Source organism: Dermacentor albipictus, unplaced genomic scaffold (genome assembly GCF_038994185.2).
Source record: "Dermacentor albipictus isolate Rhodes 1998 colony unplaced genomic scaffold, USDA_Dalb.pri_finalv2 scaffold_444, whole genome shotgun sequence".
NCBI lineage: Eukaryota > Metazoa > Arthropoda > Arachnida > Ixodida > Ixodidae > Dermacentor > Dermacentor albipictus.
In genome coordinates, this window is record NW_027225998.1 from 1 (window position 1) to 10,000 (window position 10,000).

General features: G+C 56.7%; 2 non-coding genes across 2 annotated transcripts; one reads left to right on the top strand and one right to left on the bottom strand.

Moving 5' to 3' along the window:
- Positions 1-2,012: 2,012 nt before the first annotated feature.
- Positions 2,013-2,204, bottom strand: LOC139053977 (U2 spliceosomal RNA). Its single transcript, XR_011510935.1, has one exon. It is a non-coding gene; the product is annotated as a U2 spliceosomal RNA (small nuclear RNA).
- Positions 2,205-7,560: 5,356 nt separating this feature from the next.
- On the top strand, positions 7,561-9,375 carry LOC139053979 (small subunit ribosomal RNA). The gene has a single exon (XR_011510937.1). It is a non-coding gene; the product is annotated as a small subunit ribosomal RNA (ribosomal RNA).
- Positions 9,376-10,000: the final 625 nt, after the last annotated feature.

Genomic DNA, 10,000 nt, shown 5'->3' on the forward strand with positions numbered 1-10,000 from the left:
GTCGTGACGTTTCACAGTGACGTTTCACCATGCCCGTCGAAGTTGATTACCAGTACCGCGCCAGCGTCGACCGGCCGGCGAAGCGACGAACTCAGCAGCGCATGCGCGAGGCCCTACAACACCCCAACCGAGCTACCCTGCTTATCGGAGAGAGCGAGTGCGCGTGAACGCGGGCTCGTCTGACGATCTGGATTAAAGAAAAAAAAAAAAGTGTGTCCGAGATATTGACAAAGACAAGTGGTCGCTGTCGCTCTGAGTCTTAGCGCGTTATAGAAAACGTGGGATGGCGGTGCTTCCTCGAGGGTCTAAAAGTACAATCTTCGAACTAGCGCTCCCGGCGGAACGTGGAGCTAGCATCCTTCTTCTTGGAACGGTTTGCAATGGACTGCTTGAATGTGCCGACCACGCGTCACGGGTCGCGTATAGAGCCAACGTTTGGCAAGAACGCGTCTAGCACAACCGATCGCGGTTGCGATAACCCATCGTTGGTAGCGAAAAAAAGAAAGAAAGAAAAAAAAAACACCTACCCGCAGCTTGTTAGCAGTAACCGTAAATGTGGTTCTAAATATAGGTTCGCTGGTCACTGAAACTTTCTCATAACGCACACCACTGTAGTCCAAAAAGAACAAAGCACGCACAATGGATATGATACAGCCGTCACCGCATGATTTCGCGTTTTCCTTATTGCATTACTTTCGTGGGCATGCGCGCTAGGGCCACGCAGGCCAGGAGGCAAGGGGAAAAATAAATAAGAAATGATACGCGATCCTCAGCATTGACTTGGCTGATGTGGCACTCGCATTTATGTTCTTTACCTTAGGCGAGCGCAACGCGCCAACTGAACTCCAATTTCCCATAACGGAAATTCGTATTTGGCCATTTGGTTGTATTTTTGGCTGATGTTCGCGTTTTTCGCCCGAGCATGCGCTTCACTGCGCCGCTCGTTGCCCCTTCAATGCGGCTTCACTGCCCTGCAGGCGTGTTCTGCGTCAAGCCGAACCACCAGGCAAAAAGCCTGGGCGCCGCCATCTTGTTGAGAGCGGCGCCGGGGACACAATCGCGCCTAGCTCATTGAGTTTTCCCCCAAAACTGAACGAAATAGCCTTATTTAAATGAGAAAGATGCCGCGAGTGCCGCAACGAAGGACCTTAAGGATTACCGAAGGGTAACTGAGGGCGACGCGACGAGCTTTGGAAAGAAGAATGATGGGTGTAGCGCTACGGGGGATAAGAATAGAGCAGATTCGGGGGGTGAGCGAACAAACGCGAGCTAATGACACCTTAGTTTAAACCAAGAAAAAGAAATGGGCGTGCGCAGGGCATGCAATGTGGGGGGAAGATCATCAATTAAGGGTTACCGACTGAATTCCAAGAGAAGGGAAGCGTAGCACGGGGTGGCGGAAATTTAGGAGGGCAGATTAGATTAGGAAGGGCGCAGGCACTAGACGGCGACCGTGACCGGGCTTACACGTGACCGGGGTGCTTGGAGAATAATGGGAGAGGTCTTTGCCCTGCAGTGGTCGTAGCCAGCAGGATGATGATGACGAAAAGGTAGCAACAGGTATTCATAACATACAGGTTGGAAAGCTGAGGCACCTCTGAACCCTTGAATATATTTCGCCACACTTGGCCATACGACAAGTTTGTTTTCGAGGCGCTCGGTCCCACTGCAGCGAAAATGTTGCCGGAAATCGGGCACTCCATTTTTGTTTCATAGGGAACCTTTCTTCCACTAGGGCAGCGGATTTTCGCAGGGCGAGCTTGCTGTCGTTTACGGATCAAAGCGATAGTGAACTCCAAAATGCAGTGTTGGCTTTGAGTGGGACTTACATTGATTGCAAAACCCACGGCTAATCACCCTTCCCCCCCCCCCCCCCCCAAGTGGCTCATTACAGCAGACAATCGTTCAGAAACACCGGCATCGTTGCGTATAGTATGGGAATGGTGCGTGTCACGTGAGTGCTCGCTTCGAGCTTGTGTTCTTCATTTTGATTGAATGAAGTCTCACCTAAGTGAGCGGGGGCCGATCCCGGAGGTAGTGCAATACCGGGCCGACCTGCGGCGGAGGTGAAGCAGGCTTCAAGCACTCCGCCAACTTCCAAAAATAGGTTTAATATCGTGGGTCCATATAGAACCCGTATCAGATATTAAGCTGATAAGAACAGATACTACACTTTGATCTTAGCCAAAAGGCCGAGAAGCGATGTCTTTCACTTCACTCCATTGTACCACTGCCTTGTGGGTGCCCTGGCGACATTGGTAACCTCAGCAACAGCGTGGGCAATCTTATAAAACCCAGCCCGTCTAGAGACTCTATGCTCTCTATCTCGCGAATCAACTCGCGACGCCTCAGTCTTTCACTGTTAACGAAACGCCGTCGCGTAGAAACGAGACCCGAGCGCAAGCTTGTTCGCAAGGCAAAACCAACGAAGGCAACCTCGTAGAAAACGGAACAGGCGAGCGGAAAACACGCGCAAGGGGAATGCTTACTTCCGTCTGAATGCGACCGCTCAAGGCGGCTTTCTTTGAGGCCTTCGTTTCAAGCCCGTGCGCAAGTGTAATACACTACGCGCATTTCCCTCATTTCCTTTTATTTACCGCAAGGCCCACTGAAAGTTTTCATACGGCACAGGCCGGGACGGATTGCAACGTGTCGATTCGACCGCTAGAATTAGGTAGCGCGCCTCATGTACGAATGAAAGAGAATGAAAAAAAAAAAATAAATAAATATAGAAAAGGCTGCGCACTCCTTCCAACCGGAAACATAGAGGGCAGGAAGATCGCCATGTGGAGCACAGGTGTTGTTAAAAAAGAAAGAAAGAAAGAAAGAAATAGCGCTACCCCATCATCTTTACCGTGTGCGTGTATACACACACACGCACACATATGCACGCGCACGCACGCGCGCGCGCGCACGCACACACACACACACACACACACACACACACACACACACATACGCACACATGCTAGCATAGCTTAAGCACAGCTGGAAAGCTCAGCCTTGCGCAAGAAAAAAGGACCACGCCCTTTCGCAAGCCCCTTTGAAACTTTTAAATGAGAAACATGTGTACAGCGAGGTCGTTCGAAACTGGCGCGAAAACGCATCCGCGCCATCTGTGTGCGGAACTAGGAAAACCTACGGCCTTCGCCATACAGAAAGAAAGGTAGATGGCGCGAGCTAACGCTCCGTTGCATACTAAGAACGAGAGCTAGTGAATAATGGCAGAAACGTCTTGGGAAGAGAGAAAAAAACAACAACAACAAAAAAAAAGAAAGACACGCAAGTTGTTGGCTCGCGCAAGCATTCTATTTTACAGCGAGTAAAGAGCATAGCAACTTCTCACAAGAGCAGCAAGAAAGACAAGAAGAACGTGAGAGAGGGGGAGAAACAGGCGCGTTTCTTTGGAATGCAGAGCATGCTGCACACACTATGAAGTGCCAAAGAGACGGGGAAAGCAGATGGCGCGATTGTGTATGTCCTCAAAGCTTGAAAACAATTTCTAAACTACAAGGTGTGCCGAAGTCCGCCTACTCTCATCAGGTTGCTCCCGCCTCCAATTGCATTTAAATTAAAATTACAGTCGCCTCAGAGGCAGAGAGAGAGAGAGAGAGAGAGAAAATGTGTACACTTGCTTCGCGCAGCTGCACCCGTTCAAATTTTACAGCAACAAGAGCACTCCCGCAGGCACAAAGTCCGCTGCCGCGTCCGCCGGGGCGGAATGCACTCGCTTCCGTAAATTGTCGTGCGGCAGACTGCTGCATCGTAGCACACCTGAAACCGCGCAGACGTCAGCGATCGCCGCGAGATCGCTGCGAGCGCTAAAGTCCGAAACCACGTCCGCCGGGGCGGCGGGAGCTCGATACCCCTTCACGAAACTTCTGCGTGTACACCGCCGCACGGCCACGGCGGAGTCGCTGGCATCCTGCGCGCAGTTGCATTGCGTCGCGCCGGGAATCGTTGAAGCCCCACGCAGACGTCGGCGTCGGCCCCGACCTGGCTGCGAGCGCTCGAAGAGACCAAGTCCGAAGCCACGTGAGCCGGGGCGGTGTGAGCGCGACTAAGTCCGAGACGACGTCAGCCGGGGCGGCGTGAGCGAGACCAAGTCCGAGACTACGTCAGCCGGGGCGGCGTGAGCGAGACCAAGTCCGAGACTACGTCAGCCGGGGCGTCGACTAAGTCCGAGACGACGTCAGCCGGGGCGTCGAGCACGCCGCGGTCGCTTTTCCCACTCTTACTCGAAAAATGGCGAAGGGGCCGCGCTAGCGTGCCTTGAATCGGTGAGCGGCGGTACCGCGGCGATCGCGAGAGCTCAAATCGGCCGTGCCAAGGCCAAATATTGGCGCTCGGCTCGGCGCAGTACGCCGCCTTGTCGCACGAGTACGGCCCCGTGGAGGTCTGGTCACTTATCGCTGCTCTTATAAGGGGCCGTACCGCCCTGGCCGACGTTGTACCGTAGTGCCGTTTTCGGCTTGCGCGTGTTCGTGGTGGTGTCCGCGCACCGCTCCGCACTCGAGAATCGTGCCCACGACGACGCGAGCGCTCGGAAGAGACGCAAGTCCGAAACCACGTGAGCCGGGGCGGTGTGAGCGCGACTAAGTCCGAGACGACGTCAGCCGGGGCGGCGTGAGCGAGACTAAGTCCGAGACTACGTCAGCCGGGGCGTCGACCAAGTCCGAGACGACGTCAGCCGGGGCGTCGAGCACGCCGCGCGCGCTTTTCCCACTCTTACTCGAAAAATGGCGAAGGGGCCGCGCTAGCGTGCCTTGAATCGGTGAGCGGCGGTACCGCGGCGATCGCGAGAGCTCAAATCGGCCGTGCCAAAGCCAAATATTGGCGCTCGGCTCGGCGCAGTACGCCGCCTTGTCGCACGAGTACGGCCCCGTGGAGGTCTGGTCACTTATCGCTGCTCTTATAAGGGGCCGTACCGCCCTGGCCGACGTTGTACCGTAGTGCCGTTTTCGGCTTGCGCGTGTTCGTGGTGGTGTCCGCGCACCGCTCCGCACTCGAGAATCGTGCCCACGACGACGCGAGCGCTCGGAAGAGACGAAAGTCCGAAACCACGTGAGCCGGGGCGGTGTGAGCGCGACTAAGTCCGAGACGACGTCAGCCGGGGCGGCGTGAGCGAGACTAAGTCCGAGACTACGTCAGCCGGGGCGTCGACCAAGTCCGAGACGACGTCAGCCGGGGCGTCGAGCACGCCGCGCGCGCTTTTCCCACTCTTACTCGAAAAATGGCGAAGGGGCCGCGCTAGCGTGCCTTGAATCGGTGAGCGGCGGTACCGCGGCGATCGCGAGAGCTCAAATCGGCCGTGCCAAAGCCAAATATTGGCGCTCGGCTCGGCGCAGTACGCCGCCTTGTCGCACGAGTACGGCCCCGTGGAGGTCTGGTCACTTATCGCTGCTCTTATAAGGGGCCGTACCGCCCTGGCCGACGTTGTACCGTAGTGCCGTTTTCGGCTTGCGCGTGTTCGTGGTGGTGTCCGCGCACCGCTCCGCACTCGAGAATCGTGCCCACGACGACGCGAGCGCTCGGAAGAGACGAAAGTCCGAAACCACGTGAGCCGGGGCGGTGTGAGCGCGACTGTCCGAGACGACGTCAGCCGGGGCGGCGTGAGCGAGACTAAGTCCGAGACTACGTCAGCCGGGGCGACGAGCACGCCGCGCGCGCTTTTCGCACTCTTACTCGAAAAATGGCGAAGGGGCCGCGCTAGCGTGCCTTGAATCGGTGAGCGGCGGTACCGCGGCGATCGCGAGAGCTCAAATCGGCCGTGCCAAGGCCAAATATTGGCGCTCGGCTCGGCGCAGTACGCCGCCTTGTCGCACGAGTACGGCCCCGTGGAGATCTGGTCACTTATCGCTGCTCATATAAGGGGGCCGTACCGCCCTGGCCGACGTTGTACCGTAGTGCCATTTTCGGCTTGCGCGTGTTCGTGGTGGTGTCCGCGCACCGCTCCGCACTCGAGAATCGTGCCCACGACGACGCGAGCGCTCGGAAGAGACGGAAGTCCGAAACCACGTGAGCCGGGGCGGTGTGAGCGCGACTAAGTCCGAGACGACGTCAGCCGGGGCGGCGTGAGCGAGACTAAGTCCGAGACTACGTCAGCCGGGGCGACGAGCACGCCGCGCGCGCTTTTCGCACTCTTACTCGAAAAATGGCGAAGGGGCCGCGCTAGCGTGCCTTGAATCGGTGAGCGGCGGTACCGCGGCGATCGCGAGAGCTCAAATCGGCCGTGCCAAGGCCAAATATTGGCGCTCGGCTCGGCGCAGTACGCCGCCTTGTCGCACGAGTACGGCCCCGTGGAGATCTGGTCACTTATCGCTGCTCATATAAGGGGGCCGTACCGCCCTGGCCGACGTTGTACCGTAGTGCCGTTTTCGGCTTGCGCGTGTTCGTGGTGGTGTCCGCGCACCGCTCCGCACTCGAGAATCGTGCCCACGACGACGCGAGCGCTCGGAAGAGACAGAAGTCCGAAACCACCTGAGCCGGGCCGCGGCGGGAGCTCGACGCCCGTCACGCAACTTTGGCGTACAAGCCACCGCACGGCCGCGACTGAGTCGTCGCCACCGTCCGGCTGGCTGCACTATAGCACGCCGGGAACCGGGAAAGAACCGCGCAGAGGTCGTCGTTTTGCCGCGGCGTTGGCGCGAGCGCGCGAAGAGACAAAGTCCGAAACGGCGTCAGCCGGGGTGTCGAGCACGCCGCCCGCGCCGGTCGCACTCGTGCTCGGAAACGGCGAAAGGGCCGCGCTAGCGTGCGGCCCCGTAGGGGCACAGAAAGGCGATTGTTCTGGAAACCGCGCTGTCCATAGGCGAGAGATTGCCGTTCGCGCATTCGGTCGACGCGCTGCGCTTTCACGACTTCGGCATTGCGCTGCCGACGTAAGCTTTCCATCTCGCTCGCGGCGCTGCGAGGCGGCACGATTTTCGCCAAACGCTCGTCGAAAGTGGCACGAGTACGGCCCCATGGAGATTTGGGAACTTATCGCTGCTATTATATGGGGGTCCCAGAGAGCAGTCGCCCCCAAAAGCGACCTGGGTGTTTGATATGCGGCGGGCTTCGTGCCCGTCAAGCGTGTCCCCGGTATCGCTCCCGTGGATCCCACAGCTGACGTCTGCAGCCTCATCCGCTTGATGCGTTAGGGGCTGGTTGTCGGACGACGCTTTCTCCACGATATCGAGTTGTGTTCCGCATCGTCCTCGGACGAGTCAAATGCGAAAGCGCCGAAGGCGCGGGCGTGACCCGTCGCCTGGCGGCTTTGCCGTCTCGGCTACGTTGCAAGTGTCGGTCGGTCCACCTGTGCTGCGGGCTCAAGAGAAACCGCAAGCCGTGATCGAGTCGACACAACCAGTCTATCGAGAATGTTGCGTGCTTCTTGCCGCGTGGCGATACCCGGCCCTTCGGGGAGGGCGCCGTAGCGAGCTCGAACGCCGTCGTCTCGGACTGTGCAAAGTGCTACTCTTTGCAAGAACGAAGCGTGCTGGGGCGCCTGAAGGTGGCCTCGGCATCGCAAAAACGGCGTCCGGCCTGCTTGACAGGCGGGACGCGCAGTTGAACGATTACCTGGTTGATCCTGCCAGTAATCATATGCTTGTCTCAAAGATTAAGCCATGCATGTCTAAGTACATGCCGAAATAAGGCGAAACCGCGAATGGCTCATTAAATCAGTTATGGTTCCTTAGATCGTTTCTTCCTACTTGGATAACTGTGGCAATTCTAGAGCTAATACATGCAGTGAGCCTGAAGCCCTTTGGGCGACGGGTGCTTTTATTAGACCAAGATCGATCGGGTTTCGGCCCGTATTGTGTGGTGACTCTGGATAACTTTGTGCTGATCGCATGGCCACGAGCCGGCGACGTTTCTTTCAAGTGTCTGCCTTATCAACTTTCGATGGTAGGTTACTTGCTTACCATGGTTGTTACGGGTAACGGAGAATCAGGGTTCGATTCCGGAGAGGGAGCCTGAGAAACGGCTACCACATCCAAGGAAGGCAGCAGGCGCGCAAATTACCCACTCCCGGCACGGGGAGGTAGTGACGAAAAATAACAATACGGGACTCTTTTGAGGCCCCGTAATTGAAATGAGTACACTCTAAATCCTTTAACGAGGATCAATTGGAGGGCAAGTCTGGTGCCAGCAGCCGCGGTAATTCCAGCTCCAATAGCGTATACTAAAGCTGCTGCGGTTAAAAAGCTCGTAGTTGGATCTCAGTTCCAGACGAGTAGTGCATCTACCCGATGCGACGGCTCGGACTGAACATCATGCCGGTCCTTTCTTGGTGCACTTCATTGTGTGCCTCGAGAAGGCCGGTGCTTTTACTTTGAAAAAATTAGAGTGCTCAACGCAGGCGAGTCGCCTGAATAAACTTGCATGGAATAATAGAACAAGACCTCGTTTCTGTTCTGTTGGTTTTTGGAATACGAGGTAATGATTAAGAGGGACAGACGGGGGCATTCGTATTGCGGCGCTAGAGGTGAAATTCTTGGACCGTCGCAAGACGAACTACTGCGAAAGCATTTGCCAAGAATGTTTTCTTTGATCAAGAACGAAAGTCAGAGGTTCGAAGGCGATCAGATACCGCCCTAGTTCTGACCATAAACGATGCCAACCAGCGATCCGCCTGAGTTACTCAAATGACTCGGCGGGCAGCTTCCGGGAAACCAAAGTGTTTGGGTTCCGGGGGAAGTATGGTTGCAAAGCTGAAACTTAAAGGAATTGACGGAAGGGCACCACCAGGAGTGGAGCCTGCGGCTTAATTTGACTCAACACGGGAAAACTTACCCGGCCCGGACACTGGGAGGATTGACAGATTGAGAGCTCTTTCTTGATTCGGTGGATGGTGGTGCATGGCCGTTCTTAGTTGGTGGAGCGATTTGTCTGGTTAATTCCGATAACGAACGAGACTCTAGCCTATTAAATAGGTGCGGGGTTCCCAGCACCTTACAACCTTCTTAGAGGGACAAGCGGCTCCTAGCCGCACGAAACAGAGCAATAACAGGTCTGTGATGCCCTTAGATGTCCGGGGCCGCACGCGCGCTACACTGAAGGAAGCAGCGTGTCTTTATCCCTGTCTGAAAAGACTGGGTAACCCGTGGAACTTCTTTCGTGATTGGGATAGGGGCTTGCAATTGTTCCCCTTGAACGAGGAATTCCCAGTAAGCGCGAGTCATAAGCTCGCGTTGATTACGTCCCTGCCCTTTGTACACACCGCCCGTCGCTACTACCGATTGAATGATTTAGTGAGGTCTTCGGACCGATGTCCGGCGCGGCCTTTCGGTTGCGCCGGTCTGTTGGAAAGATGACCAAACTTGATCATTTAGAGGAAGTAAAAGTCGTAACAAGGTTTCCGTAGGTGAACCTGCGGAAGGATCATTACCGGATTGTTCGAGGGTGACGAGCGCCATTGTTTCTACCCCGTGTGGGTGAAGCAGCTCGCTGCGCCCGACGCTTTCCGCCGCTGGCCCCGCTTGGACGCGGGGACGGCTATACCCGAACATGCCGGGGATTGCCCGAATTTCGAAGGGCGCCCCGTGCCAAATTTGTTGCGCCCAGTGGACGCCGGCTGCAACCTTGGACGGTTGGCTTGGCCGCGCCCGCGGGTAGAAACGGCGTAACGCACACTGTTGGGTGGGCTTTCTGAAGTCCGCCTCGGCACTCTTGCGCGGAATGGGAGTAAGACGACCCGACCTGCTGCTCTTGCCCAGTACGAGGGGAACGGCGAAGCGTGCGGTCGGTCAAGGAACTGACGGTCGAGAGCTAATGCCGCTGCCGCTTAGTACACACGGAACCGTGGTGCGAGCGCTCTCCCGTCCTCCGCGGCAAACGCTGCCGAGTCTGAAAAGGCTGGCGGCTGCCGGTCGCTTCCTGCGGCGAGTGTGGAGTAACGACCCGACTTTGTTGCTGCCCAAGTACTAAAGGAACGGTGCGGCGCTCGGTCGGTCATGGAACCGGCGGTATTGAGGGTGCGGCTGCCAAGTACGGAAGGAACCGTGGCCTAAAG